This window comes from Syngnathus leptorhynchus, chromosome 7 (genome assembly GCF_054491065.1).
Source record: "Syngnathus leptorhynchus isolate UIUO chromosome 7, UIUO_Slep, whole genome shotgun sequence".
Lineage (NCBI taxonomy): Eukaryota > Metazoa > Chordata > Actinopteri > Syngnathiformes > Syngnathidae > Syngnathus > Syngnathus leptorhynchus.
Genome location: NC_141201.1, coordinates 12,604,729 through 12,619,545, shown reverse-complemented (window position 1 = coordinate 12,619,545; position 14,817 = coordinate 12,604,729). Strand labels below are relative to the sequence as shown.

The window sequence follows — 14,817 nt, the reverse complement described above, 5'->3', positions numbered from 1 at the left end:
TCCCACGTCCCGGGGGAGGCCGGGACATTGAGTCCGATTGGACCATGTTCCGCGCCTCCATTGTTGAGGCAGCCGACCAGAGCTGTGGCCGTAAGGTTGTTGGTGCCTGTCGTGGCGGCAATCCCCGAACCCGCTGGTGGACACCGGTGGTAAGGGATGCCGTCAAGCTGAAGGAGTCCCATCGGACTGCTTTGGCCTGTGAAACTCCGGAGGCAGCTGACAGGTACCAGAGGGCCAAGCGTAACGCGGCTTCTGTGGTTGCTGAGGCAAAACCCCAGGTTTGGGAGGAGTTTGGCGAGGCCATGGAGAATGACTTCCGGACGGCTTCGAGGAAATTCTGGTCCACCATCCGGCGTCTCAGGAAGGGGAAGCAGTGCACGGTCAAAACTGTTTACAGTAGAGATGGTGTGCTGCTGACCTCGACTCGTGACGTCGTGACTCGGTGGGGGGAATACTTCGAAGACCTCCTCAATTCCACCAACACGCCTTTCATTGTGGAAGCAGGGCCTGAAGACTGAGGCGGACTGTCCAATCTCAGAGGTTGAACTCACTGAGGTAGTTAAAAAAAACTCCTCGGCGGAAGGGTCCCGGGGGTGGATGAGATCCGCCCGGAGTTCTTCAAGGCTCTGGATGTTGTGGGGCTGTCATGGCTGACACGCCTCTGCAGCATTGCGTGGACATCGGGGACAGTGCCTCTGGATTGGCAGACTGGGGTGGTGGTTCCCCTCTTTAAGAAGAGGGACCGGAGGGTGTGTTCCAATTACAGGGGAATAACACTCCTCAGCCTCCCTGGTAAGGTCTATTCAGGGGTGCTGGAGAGGAGGATCCGTCGGAAGGTCGAGCCTCGAATTCAGGAGGAGCAGTGTGGCTTTCGTCCTGGCCGTGGAACAGTGGACCAGCTCTACACCCTCGGCAGGATCCTCGAGGGTGCATGGGAGTTCGCCCAACCAGTCCACGTGTTTTGTGGACTTGGGGAAGGCGTTCGACCGTGTCCCTCGGGAGGTTCTTTGGAGGGTGGTTCGGGAGTACGGGGTGCTTTATTTAACTCATAAGGGCGGTTCGGTCCCTGTATCACCGATGCCAGAGTTTGGTCCGCATTTCCGGCAGTAAGTCGGATTCATTCCCAGTGAGGGTTGGACTCCGCCAAGGCTGCCCTTTGTCACAGATTCTGTTCATAATTTTTATGGACAGAATTTCTAGGCGCAGCCAAGGCGTTGAGGGGGTCCGGTTTGGGGACCTCAGCATCTTGTCACTGCTTTTAGCAGATGACGTGGTGCTTTTGGCTTCTTCAGGCCGTGATCTCCAGCTCTCACTGGAGCGGTTCGCAGCAGAGTGTGAAGCGGTCGGAATGAGGGTCAGCACCTCCAAATCCGAGTCCATGGTCCTCAGTCGGAAAAGGGTGGAATGCCCTCTCCGGATCGGGGATGAGATCCTGCCCCAAGTGGAGGAGTTCAAGTATCTTGGGGTCTTGTTCACGAGTGAGGGCAGGATGGAGCGCGAGATCAACAGGTGGATCGGTGCAGCGTCGGCATTAATGCGGACTCTGTACCGGTCCGTCCTAGTGAAGAGAGAACTGAGCCAAATGGCAAAGTTCTCGATTTACAGGTTGATCTACGCTCCTACCCTCACCTATGGTCACGAGCTATGGGTCGTGACCGAAAGAACGAGATCCAGGAAGAGGAGCCAGATGAGGTGGCTCGGGCATCTCATCTGGATGCCTCCTGGACGCCTCCCTGGGGAGGTTTTCCGAACATGTCCCACCGGTAGGAGAACCCGGGGACGACCCAGGATGCGCTGGAGAGACTGTCTCTCGGCTGGCTTGGGAACGTCTTGGGATCCCCCGGGATGAGCTGGATGAAGTGGCTCGGGAGAGAGAGGTCTGGGAGTCCCTCCTAAAGCTGCAGCCCCCGCGACCCGACCCCGGATAAGCGGAAGATGGATGGATGGATGGATAAAAACATATTTTCTTCCAAAGAGGTAGTTGCGGAACCAGTCTAACGCCAGGCCTATAATATCCTAGTGTTATAACTGATTTACAAGGATGTCAATCGTAATGGTATCAAAAGCTATAGACAAGTCCAGAAAAAAGCCAATACCACATTCGCCTTTATCAATTGCATCGTAGATATCATAATTCAAGTCAAATACTGCGATATATGTAACGTTTTCCTTTCTGAGTCCATACTGGGATGGGGAAAAGATGTTTATATATTTGGAAAGAGTAGGCAAGATTGATATTGGTCTGTAGTTGCTAAGATCGTTCTTGTCTCCAGATTTAAAGACCTGTGTGATACGTGCAATTTTTGCCATTTGTGGCACTACTCCAGAGAGTAGAAACAGATTGATGCAATGTGTAAGAGGTGTAGTTATTACTGTATTTTCACGTTCAAAAGACGCGCTGTAATAAAAGGCGCAGTCTCAGTTGTGTGTCATGACTGTGTTTAACACACATAGGGCGCAACGGCTCATAGGGCGCGAGTTTTATATCAACAATTTACGTTCACACACACTGCAAATCAACGCCCACACTTCCCTCGTCAACGTTCTCATTTACATTTTCATTTATCAACAACACACACACAAGCATACAAGTTGTGCGTATTTAAAAATGAAGCGGGAGCAAAACTGAGTTTGGTATTCACATTTTTACTACCGGTATCGGTCATCAATTGAACCCATCGAAGTCGTCATCCTCTGTTTCCGCCTTGAAATCTCCAACTGACATGCCAGGTTCACTTTCTTCACTGTCTTTTTCCGTGGCGTGTGGCTCCTCGGCTATGATGCCAGCTTTTACGAAAGCTCGCACAACAGTGCCAGCAGACATGTTAGCCCAAGCATCCACAATCCATTCGCAAATTGTGGCGTAACTCTCCCGGCGCTGCCTTCCACTCGTAGTAAAACTGTACTCTCCATCGCTCCCATGTCGCTCGGAGCTTTACTTTGAACGGCCGGTTCACTCCGATGTCCAGCGGTTGGAGTTTCTTTGTTGTGCCTCCCGGAATGACAACAAGTTCTGCGTTTATTTGCTTCACCAGTTTTTTCACATCAGCTGTGAGGGCACGCCTAGAGTCACAGATCAACAGCGATTGGTGGAAAAAAACACCTGGTCTCCTCACATACACCTCCCTCAGCCACTCAGTCATCATTTCCTCATCCATCCAGCCCTTTTCATTTGCCTTAATAATGACTCCTGCTCGAAACTTCTCTTTAGGCAAAGTCTTTCTCTTAAAAATCACCATAGGCGGCAGTTTAAAGATATCAATCAATCAATCAATCAATCAGTTTCTGTCCATTAGCATGGCAATCAAGCACAATAGTAAAAGAAGACTTTTCGTCTCCCATTGTGCGTATCGCGATCGTCTTGGTCCCTTTCTGGTCCACAATGCGATTCACCAGGATGTCAAAAGTGAGCAGCACCTCGTCCATGTTGGTGATGTGGCTGGGCTGGATGTGTTTGTCGGCGATGCGTTTGCTGCAGTAGGAGCGGAAGATGGATCCGCTGGAAATTGCTGCGCTAACGTAGTCCTGGTCCTGGTGGAAAAATGGCATCGTTTCATGAAACGAGCGCACCAAGACGGATCTCCTTGAAAATGTTCAATTTTCATTTGTTCTGCTAGCGTTGCTGCTTTTAGTCAAATGGTGACCGTCAAAACGCTTCTCCCACTCATTCTTTGCTCGATCATCCACTGTTCGAGACTTTCCTCTAACTCGGGCCACCTCGCCTTACGTCCGCAGAAACTCAGCTGCCTCTTCTTGACTTGTCGGAGCTCGTTTTTCAACTTCCTCGACTTGCGAACCATCGATTTGTTGATTTCAAATTCTTTTGCGGCTGCTCGATTTCCATGCTCTTTCGCATTTCTGATCGCCTTCAGCTTTAACTGTGCTTGATACACGTGTCTTTTTGCCTTCTTTACTGTTGTCATAATGATGTTTTGCATGACACATGTACCCGTTCTTTTATATAAAATCCACGCCCACACTTCCACCGCCCACACTTCAACCTTCTCATGGCATTCTCTACAACAACAACAACACCAGGGCGGGATGTACTGCAAATCCAACGCCACAATTCTCCCTATAACGTTGTCATGGCGCTCTTTAATACGTCCGCCTTACAACAACACACATCGGGACCACCGCATGATAGGGCGCGCCGCACATTTTGAAGAAAATCTTAGACGTTAACCCGAGCCTAATAAACGTGAAAATACGGTATATTGGAGATGCTTTTCAGAATTTTACTTGAGATAGCATCTGTTCCAGTTGAGTTTGAATTCTTCATATTCATGATTATTTTATACACTTCATTGCAGTTACAGTGGAGCCTTGGTTTTCGAATGTCTCAGTTCTCGAACAATTCGGTTTTCGAACAAAAAATTCAAGATTCTTTTGCTTCGGATGTCGAACAAAATTCGGTTGTCGAACCTCGCGAGATGAGCCAAGAGGACCCTCATGCCAATTGACTCCGTTCGTTATTGAATTCTCGCTACTCTGAGGACTGCATCAACTCTAATCATGCCTCCAAATGAAGCAAGTGGGAGCAGTAAAGCCATCCTAAAACATAAAGACCCTCCTAAAGCAATGCGACAGTGACCGCCCGGCGCGCTGCGGTTGCGCGATCGGACCAAATTAAGCCCTCTGCGCACTGAGGTCCACTTAAATTTTGGAAAGTACACCAGGACTTTAAAAATATTTTCTAAATTTCAGTGGCCGCTCTGTCACAATAATGAGACCATCGCGGTGTAGTTGCGTGGTCGGCGGTGCGTTGCAGTTGCGCGATCGGACAAAAATGCGCAAATGAAAAAAATGACGGGTTTATTTTGCTTGGAACGGATTAAAAACTGTTTCCATTATTTGTAATGGGAAAACATGATTCGGAATTCAAACGATTCACTTCTCGAACAGCCTTTTGGAACGGATTGTGTTCGAAAACCGACCCGGTGCCTCAGCCACGCCCCCCAGTCACCAGGATCACTGTCACGGGCTCATTGTAAGCGCTTTATCAGAGCGGCCAGCGCTGCAACCCTTGTCAGCTTGTCTCGTGATGTCCTTGTGCACACCGGTCCTCGCAAGCTTGACTCCCCGTTTCGTTACAATTCGGTCCTTATCCTGTCTGTCCCATTCTACCTAGTCAGTCCACAGTTGCTCTCCTTGGAAACCACCCATCTGCATTCAGTCCACGGCCGTGAGAAGCCCAGCCAGCCGCTCCTTCCCCTGGCCTCCCATCAGACTACCCACACCCGACGAGCACAGCCTCACTCGTTTGCCGCTCCAGCTCCCCACCATTCCCCTTCCCCTCAGCAGTAAAATCTGTTTCACCCTGCATTTGGCTGTACTGTCCGATCTCTCACAGTACAAGCTGACCAACACAATGCATTCTTCCAACTGGAGCGGACCGAGATAGCAGTCAGCAGTCTCTCAGCAGACATCCGAACCTTAATCAAGGCGGGCCAGCAACAGGAGCGCCAGCTGCAGCAACAACACCAATAGGTCGAGCAGCGGCGGCAGGCGATGGCTCAGGTACCCGGCACCCTCCGCACCATGTCAGTAAGCCAGCCACCCAGTCACGCTCCACCAGGGTTACTGCACCCTCCTCCACATCCATCTCCCATCCCGTCACCAAGCCCCTGAGGCTTGTGGATGTTCCGGAGCCCTGTCTCTGCAGTATATAAAAATTTAATGGAGATCCAAAACATGTCAGGGCGTTCGTGACCAACTGTTTGGTCTCCAGCCCGTCACGTTCGCGACCGAGCCAGTTAAAGTTGGGTTTGTTCTGACCCACCTCACGAGCGAGGCACGACTTTGAGGAATGGCCGAGTCTGAACAAAAAGCCCTGGCTTGTGATTCGTTCGAATCCTTCGCGAGCGAGCTCCTACAGCTATTCGACAGAAGAAACTGCCGAGGAGCTGGCTACGTTGCAACAGGGTAGCCAATCGGTGGCGGACTATGCGCTCAAGTTCCAGACATTGGCTGGCAGCAGCCAATGGAACACGCCGGCTCTTGTGAGCACCTTTCTCCACGGGCTCGTCGATTATATATGAAGGACGAACTGGTGTCCTATGATCATCCTCGAACCCTGGAAGGGGCAATGGACTTGGCGGCCCGAGTGGACCGGCAGATCCGAACTCGGTGACGGGAGCGAAGAGCACCGTGAAGCCAGTGTAGCCACTCTCCTCCACTTGTTCGGGTTCCATTGACTGCCCCACCCGTCAAACCGATGGAGCTGGGGCAAGCCCGCTTTCCCACGGAGGAACACCGCCAACGGCTCACGCAAGGACTATGCCTGTACTGTAGGGAGGGAGGCCATCGGACAGTGAGGTGTCCGTTAAAAGGCCAGAGCTCCCGCAGATCCCCCGACGCTGCACCAGCTCTCCCAGTTCCAATCTCAGTTCCTTCACGCTAGACGCGCATCCAGCTTGCGGCGGGTGACCGCAACGTGGTAGCCTTGGTGGATTCCGGGGCGAAGGGAACATCTTGAACATCAGGTTGGCCCATCACTGGGGGATCAAGTTCCTGCCCCCGAGCCCTTCCATCCCCGCTCATGCCATTGACGGGCGACTGATTGGCAAGATGACTTCCATCACGGAACCGGTCAGGTTACTTCTCTCGGGTAATCACAATGAGACTATTCAGTTTTTCCTTCTGTCCCTCCCAGAGCAGCGGCTCATCCTGGGGCATCCCTGGCTGCGGCAGCACAACCCGCTGCTGGACTGGGACTGCCCGCACGAGGTTCGTGGTGCCTCAGCGGTTCCGGTGGCCCACCTGGAGAGAAGACACTCGCGATTACGTTCAGGCCTGTCCCATCTGTAACCACTGTAAGTCGTCTAATCGGCCCCCGGCTGGGCTGCACCAACCTCTGACCGTTCCCCGGCATCCCCGGTCTCACCTGTTGATCGACTTTGTCCCCGGGCTCCCGCACTCGGAGGGGAACACGGCAGTTTTCACGGTCGTGGACAGTTTTAGTAAAATGGCCCACTTTATTCCCCTGCCCAAACTCCAGTTGGCGACGCAAACGGCATCTATTGTGCTGCGGTAGGTTGTTTGGCACCACGGCCTTCCTCAGGACATTGTTTCGGACTGTGGTCCACAATTCGCTTCCGCTTTCTGGGCGGAGTTCTGTTGACTCCTCGGCGCCACGGCCAGCCTCTCCTCTGGGTTTTACCCGCAGTCGAATGGGCAAGCTGAACGTTTGAACCAGGAGCTAGGCAAAGCCCTCTAGTGCATGGCCGCCGGAGATCAGCGCGGGTGGGCCAAACAGCTTCCCTGGGTGGAGTATGCCCACAATGACCTTCCCAGCTCGGGCATGGGACTATCGCCTTTTCATTGAGTCTTCAACCGCCCTTGTTCGCCCACCAGGAGCAAAGCACGGCGTGCCCGTCTGCCCTCGGCTGTCTCCACGCTGTCATCAGGCCTGGGCAAGAGCCCGGGTCTCTCTCTTCCGTTCTGTCTCCGGCTACGCTTGCCAGGCGAATAAGCATCAGACGCCAGCTCCAGAGTACTGCGTGGCATCATGCAGCCCTAAAAAAGGAAGAGGGATAAAAAAAGACAGGAGTGGGATTATTCTCATAGTGGCAGTTACAGACTGATGTGATCACTTCATATCAGGTGGTCAATTCTTGAATCAGTTTAATCATGGTGAAGAAACTTGATCGTTTATATTCACTATTATACTATTACATGATGGTAAACCTGGAGATGGATTCCGCCATGGAATAGCTGACGACTGATTTTGAGGATCTAAACATGCACACAAACTCATAACATTTTGCCGACACATCAGACCTGGCAAAACAGTCATGCTCACCATTATTAGGACGCATGCAGTACATAATGTGGACTATTTTCTGGAAAAAAATTATCAAGGGAAACATTTTCTTTTATATAGAGAACTTGTGTTTTTTTATGAAAGAGCAAATGACAAACGGCCATTCAAAACAATAAACAATGAGAGAAAAATAGAAAACTCAATGTGCTGTGTCACTCAGTATTGGCAACCTTGCTTGTAAATCAGTATGGGAACATATTGTGACGCTCCTTTGGTAAATTACTAATGAGAATATCTTATTCTAAATTGTCCGTGCCCATGGGACATGAATCAACCAACAAATGACGAAAAACAATCTGTTCTTTTTTTTTGCTTTATCACAATTTTGAAAGCAAAGAAGCTGTCTGAGGACATCAGAAGTGCTATAATTTCTGAATACAAGACCATGTATATAGCCATTTTCAAAAAAACCTCCCTGGATGAGGGAGAAAGAGAAAAAAAAAAAGACGTTTGATGCAAATGCTTGAAAAACACCACAGGAAACATCCAGTCCTGAAGACCAACCTGGAAAAGTCTGGTATCATGCTTTCGACATGTACCATACGCAGCACACTGAACCAAGCCAGGCATCATGGACAAAGCAATGACTAAACTTCGCTAAGGAGTACCTGGACAAACCACAATTCTTTGGGGAAAATGTTTTTGGGACGGATGAGACAAAATTAAAGCTTTCTGTCAATGTATTCAGAAAATGAATGTATGTAAAATATGAAGGGGTGCCAATACTGATAAGGAGAAATGTATGTTGCTAAAAACGTCATTCCAGTAATGTTTATAATGCGTTTTTGAAAGGAGTGTTTGGTCAAACACCGAAATTTATTACTGAATAACTTTGGGTACATTTTCAAGACTTACAGTGTCCTTAAATTGGTGCCGATGTTGAGCCAATTCTCAACATCTTGGTTTTATCTCAGTTAAGAAATAAGAAATTGCGAAACATTCATTATTTAATCCCAGCAAGACGTGCCTCATGCTTACAGCAATCCTGTGGATTTGTCATTTCCTGTGGCATAATTGGGTATTGTGGGCATAACAATGAAATCTTATATTGACGTATAATGCCAACAAGTGGAAGCATGTCAAAACATAACAGAAAAGGTCCAAGAACGGATTTCTGCCGGACACCATGTCACATTAAGCTCAGAGGTTGTGTTGCCGTAGACCACACCAGGAAAGTGCTGACCTGAAATATCAATGCACATTGTAAAGAAATCTAATAGTATGTTATGATTGGCAGTGTCAAAAGCAGCACTAAGATTGAGTAACAATAGTATTGATGAGGTGTCAGAGTTCGTAGGTAGGTTGGAGAAGCTTTAGCAAGGGTTGTCTCAGTAGAGTGGTCAGCTCTGAAACCAGGTTTAAATCGATTGTTAGCAACTATATAATCATTAAGTTGTTGCACCAAGACTTTTAGGGGGAATTTTTGCAATGAATGGGAGATTTGACGCCAGCCTATAATTAAAAAATAATCATAGAAAGAATTCTTCAACGGGTTTGCCAACTAGCGGTTTGAGTAAGAAAGTTGTTGGTTTTGCCATACATTTGTTTTCCCATACATTTGCCATACAGTTGTGTAGGAGTTTCAAGGGACACATTTTTAAAATGTGAGAGGCCTTGTTTCTTTTAACTTCCGTAATTGCAGTTCTTGACTGGGTTGTTGGAACAGTCTTTGTGATCTCATCCCTAATGGACTGAATCTTCTGAGTGAAGAATTCCATCAAATTGTCAGCTGAGTGGGGAGAACGGTCGAAGGTCTGCTGCTGTTGTTAGTATTTAGGGTTGTTTTTATTGAGACTGATAATTCAAGAGAAATAATTAGTTTTTGCCAAAGCGAGCGCTGCTTTGAATTTCAGCAGGCTGTCACACCATGCCTGACAGAATACCTCATGGTTAGTTACACACCCTTTGCGCTCAAGCTTCCTGCGCAATTGTTTAAATGTGCGAGTTTCATCCGTGTACCAGGGAGTAAGCCTCGTCGGACGAGTTTAAATTCGGTAGGACAGTGATAAATTCTCCTGTTCCACATTTCACTCATTCATTTGTGGTCTATATAAAGTGGAACAGCGATGCTTTTGTCAAAATTCCTCGTTTTGATAACATCACAGGTCCCTCTTTTGTACTTGTTCTGAGGTGCTGCTCAGAGCAAACCGTTATGGTGCGGTCTCTTCAAATGCAAATGAGAAACTTCACACCACAGTCCCTGTAGGCAGCAAGATGTCCATCTCCCTTTCCGGTAGACACATTTGTAGTTATAGCCGAGGTAGCGTTTACTTGCACCGCAAACCTTTTGATTGATTAAAAGATGTCAACGGCAGAAGAATTGTCCATACATACATGACACGTAACAAAATAAATCCCCTCACAATATTTACAAACACTTCTTGTAAACAAGCGCTAGTGATAGCGAGAAGCTGACTAATGCATTTAACAGATTATTGTGTTCCCCAAGAATAAAACAGCACCTTTGATGCAATTCATCTGGTACAACTACCGTATTTTTCAGACTAAAAGTTGCTCCGGAATATAAGTCGCATTAGCCGTAAAATGAACAATAACGTGAAAAAAACATATAAGTCGCTCCGGGCTATAGGTCGCATTTTGGGGGAAATTTATTCGACAAAATCCAACACCAAGAACAGACATGAACGAGCAACAACAGGCTAAATGATAGGCATGCTAACGTGACATAAAAACAAAGCAAAGAGCTGAGAACGGGTCTGACGTAACATTCAGAGGTATTCTAATAACTATTACATAAATAACACGTTTATAAAACAGTCTGTGTCACTCCAATTCATGAAATCTATCAATCGTCCTTTATGTAAACAATGCCGCATATGTGCCTCTGACGTCGGACTCATAAATTGCATTTCTAATTATTCCACAGACCCATATAACGATATATAAAGTATATTTCAAATAACTATCGTATTACAAAAATATTATGAAACCTTGTGTCACTCCAAATCATTAAATCCATTAATCATATTCCTCGTCCTTTGTCAACAACGCCGCACGTGCGCCCTGACGTCAGCCACGTCGTTATTCCACAGATCCAGTATATAACTATATTGTAGCGTTAACAAAGTACAAGCAAAGACGTGGGTTTGGTAAACGGCTCTTTATTTAACAAAACAAGAGTTCAACGAGGCAACAACTACTGAACTGTAATGATAAAAACATATACAAGTTTCTACACAAAATAAAATATTTATTATATAACATAAATAGTTTACCGCCACGCGGCCCCAAGCACCGGCTATCAGGTCTAAGTATGATCAGACATTAAATCACATGCTGGAACGAAGAGAGGACAACCAGGATGAGTTTACTCACGAGGAGAACGATAGAGATAGGAAGCTCAGTTACAACCTCCATCAGTTCTGAGTTCCTCCTCCACGTGCTCCTCTTTTTAATGTTTTGGTTGCCCTGGTTACAAAGGCGTTGCTACACTAAAGGGAGGGGAGATAGTGGTTGTAGCAACGCTGATTAGCTAAGGAATGTAGCGTGGTGTGATTTAGCACTTGTCGGCCCTCGACCCCCGCATTGGGATTGCAGAGTCTGTTCTCTTCCCTCAACCAGTTGTCTTCTCCATGGGTGGCCGACTCCTCCTCGACTGTGATCAGATAACTTGAAGCACGTTGAATGCCGCTTACCTGTGGAACAATGCAACTAAACCCTGTCTAAGTTTATCTTCTTAGTAAACTAACACAACACAATAATAATGAATATCTAGTGACTAGATTCTAGTCCTACCTAAACATTTCAACACATATTAAGTAAATGTCAGGTAACTGGTATACAGTTCATTAAACGAACATTGAGTAAATATGGGACAACTTATATGAGACTACTCCAAACTGTATATAACATTTAACAAAGAAAAACAGTTCCGATAAATTACAATCTATGAATCAAGGCTACAGTTAACTAAAAGGAATGAAGTCCCTTTAAACTAAACAAAGAACATTTCGCCTATGCAAAGAAGCTCTGCTCATTGTTAGTGAAGGCCTCTTACAAAACAAACACAAAAGTAACATAAGGACAGGAAGGATACATAAGGCTGACGGGGATCAAAAGACATTCCCTGAACTGAATAGGTAGTACTTAGTTCAAAGGAGAGTCGTAAACTCGTAAAAGATAAGGCCTCCTGGTCTGGCAGGCCAAGGCTTCCCCCGAGATTATTTCAACACCGGTGTGGACTTCCTGGCGTCCGACGGTGTGGACTTCCATCCCCGGAGGTGGCATTTCCAGCCACAGAAGTGAAAGAGAGCGCCATAGAATAGGACCGGGCGTGCGTAGAAGCCATGTCCCAACTTCCATCCATGGAGGTGAAAGAGAGCTCCGTCGAGTCGGACCGGGCGTGCGTAAAAGCCATAATAGTTTTTCAAACCTTCGGTGTCACTCCAAATCATTAAATCCTTCAAACTCTTTGTCCTCCGTGTCACTTACAAACACAGCTGCTAATGATGCTGGTAGTACACGTGGCCCTTCATCATCTTCGTTATCCCGCGATCGAATCTTTGTCCTTTAAGTAAACAACCGCCGCACCCTGACGTCACTTGAAATTCAAATTGCGGCATTCCCTTGCTACATCGCGGTTCGTTTCTCGTGCCCCCCCCCCCCTTTTTTTTATATTTTTTTTTTATTTTGAAAATTAGTGAAAAAATTCACATATAAGTCGCTCCTCAGTATAAGTCGCCCCCCCCACCCAAACAAAGAAAAAAAACGCGACTTAGCCCAAAAAATTTGGTACTCAAAATACATAAAACAAGTGCATAGACATGCAATATTATTAAAGTGAAATACAGTTTATTATTTTTGGTTCATCTCAAGTTTACCGCTTTACTGTGTCTGTCATTTCCATAGATTAAAGAAACTGAACCATCAATGAAACGAAGTCTTTCGGTGAATTCTTCTCTATACTGGCAAAAGAGTCCTGAAACGCTCGTCCTTGAACAAGCAGGACTTTGTCCACAGACGTGGGAACACTGCTTGAAAAATGAAATTTCACTTGGCACTTCTTTGAGGTTCCTATGTTGGGGGACGGTGCAATGATTTGTGTGAATTGATGCATCCAACATTTTGATCGCTCCACTTTGGCATCCTTGAGTTGTTTGGACTGCAAAAGTCTCTCCGAGTAATAAACATGGCAGATTTGCGAAACCGTTTGGCATCATCCATTACCTTGTTTGGTTTGTCCCATCCCAACGGATGTGATGTAATAGATAAAAATACAGAATAGAAAACGGAGAAAATTGAACGGAGTAAAAAATAGCCTCCCAAACAGATCATAAAAGTATCTCTGCAGCATGAATTTTGCTGCTCATCAAAAATCCACAAGCAGATGCGACATTGGAATCAGGTGTGAGATTATCAATTGAACCAATATATATGAGGGAAATGAGGCAGTTGTCAGAGGCAGTTACGTAGTCGTTGAATAATTAATATTACCGCTGTTGTAGCTTTAATTGCATTCCTGATGTTAACATGAAACCAAAACTTAGTGATCAGGCATAACAGTAGTGTACGGTACCATTATATTTCCTTCAACTTTTGCTGCTAAGACATGAAGGAAAGAGCTTTCTTGGCTTGGCCAGCTGACTGCAAACCCACTCCAGAACCGCTTTCTTGTTGTAGAGTTAGAGAATAAATGTCGATATAAAGCTACACTGGGTATCACGTGTGCCTCAATAAAACCTAGTAACCTCTATGTTCCAGAACGAGCTCAAACCTTTTTAGTGAAGCAGCCTTCTACTTAATGACTGATTATCAGAGGTTTTTCATGAGTTTAAGCCTTTTTAAACTATAAGGAAAAACAATGTGGAGTTTGCATGTTCTCCCCGTGTCCGTGTGGGTTTTCTTCGGGCACTCAGGTTTCCTCCCACATCGCAAAAACATCCTTGGTAGGCCGATTGAACTCTAAATTGGCCCTAGGTATGAGTGCAAGTGCGGATGGTTGTTTGTGTCTGTGTGCCCTGCGATTGGCTGGCAACCAGTTCAGGGTAATAATAATAATAATAATACATTTGTATGGCGCCTTTCACGGCACTCAAGGTCGCCGAACACACGTAAAATCGACACAATTAAAAGAAAAGAAGTCCAAAAGCAAAGAGACCTCTTGAGCAGTGCAATAAACTTAGACAAATGCCTGCCCAAACAGGTGGGTTTTGAGGTGAGATTTAAAAAGTTCGATGGAGTCAATGTTTCTGATGTCCGGGGGGAGGGAATTCCAGAGGCGAGGGGCAGAGCAACTGAAGGCTCTGGCCCCCATAGTTGACAGATGAAATGAGGGGACAGTGAGGGTGATACTGGAGGCAGACCTGAGAGACCGGGTAGGACTGTGTACATGAAGGAGGTCTGACAGGTATGGAGGAGCAAGGTTATGGATGGCCTTGAATGTGTGAAGGAGAATTTTATAATCAATGCTCTGTTTTATGGGGAGCCAGTGAAGTTGGTGTAGAACGGGAGTGATATGATGGTAGACAGTGGTTCCAGTGACAATGCAAGCAGTAGCGTTCTGGACCAGTTGCAATTTATGGAGGAGTTTTTGAGGGAGACCAAAAAGGATGGAGTTGCAGTAATCTAAGCGAGAGGTGACAAGTGAGTGGACTAAGATAGCAACGCTGGATGGGGTGAGTGATGAGCGGAGGCGATTAATGTTACGAAGGTGAAAATAAGCGGAACGGATAGTGTTGTTTATGTGGGTGTTGGCGGGTGACAACATTGCAGTTGGTCCATGGAATTCACCAAGCCTGGGACATTGAAGACCTGGTCTCATTGGGCAAAATCATGTGCCAGCTTCATGTTAGACCATAATAGTTTGCTGATGTGCAGGGACGAGCTTGACAGCATGGTCACCTGTCACCCGCCAACTGCCCGATGATGGCTGCGATAGGCTCCAGCACGCCCGCGACCCCTGTGGGGACAAAGCGGCACAGAAAATGGATGGATGGAAAAACAATGGGGTTAGTGGAGGATGATTGTACTCC

At 46.9% G+C, this 14,817-nt stretch overlaps 1 protein-coding gene across 2 annotated transcripts in view; it reads left to right on the top strand.

The window, feature by feature from the left end:
* Positions 1–14,817, top strand: part of brip1 (BRCA1 interacting helicase 1) — a 129,910-nt gene that overhangs the window by 32,302 nt on the left and 82,791 nt on the right. The gene's annotated exons all lie outside the window — the stretch shown is intronic.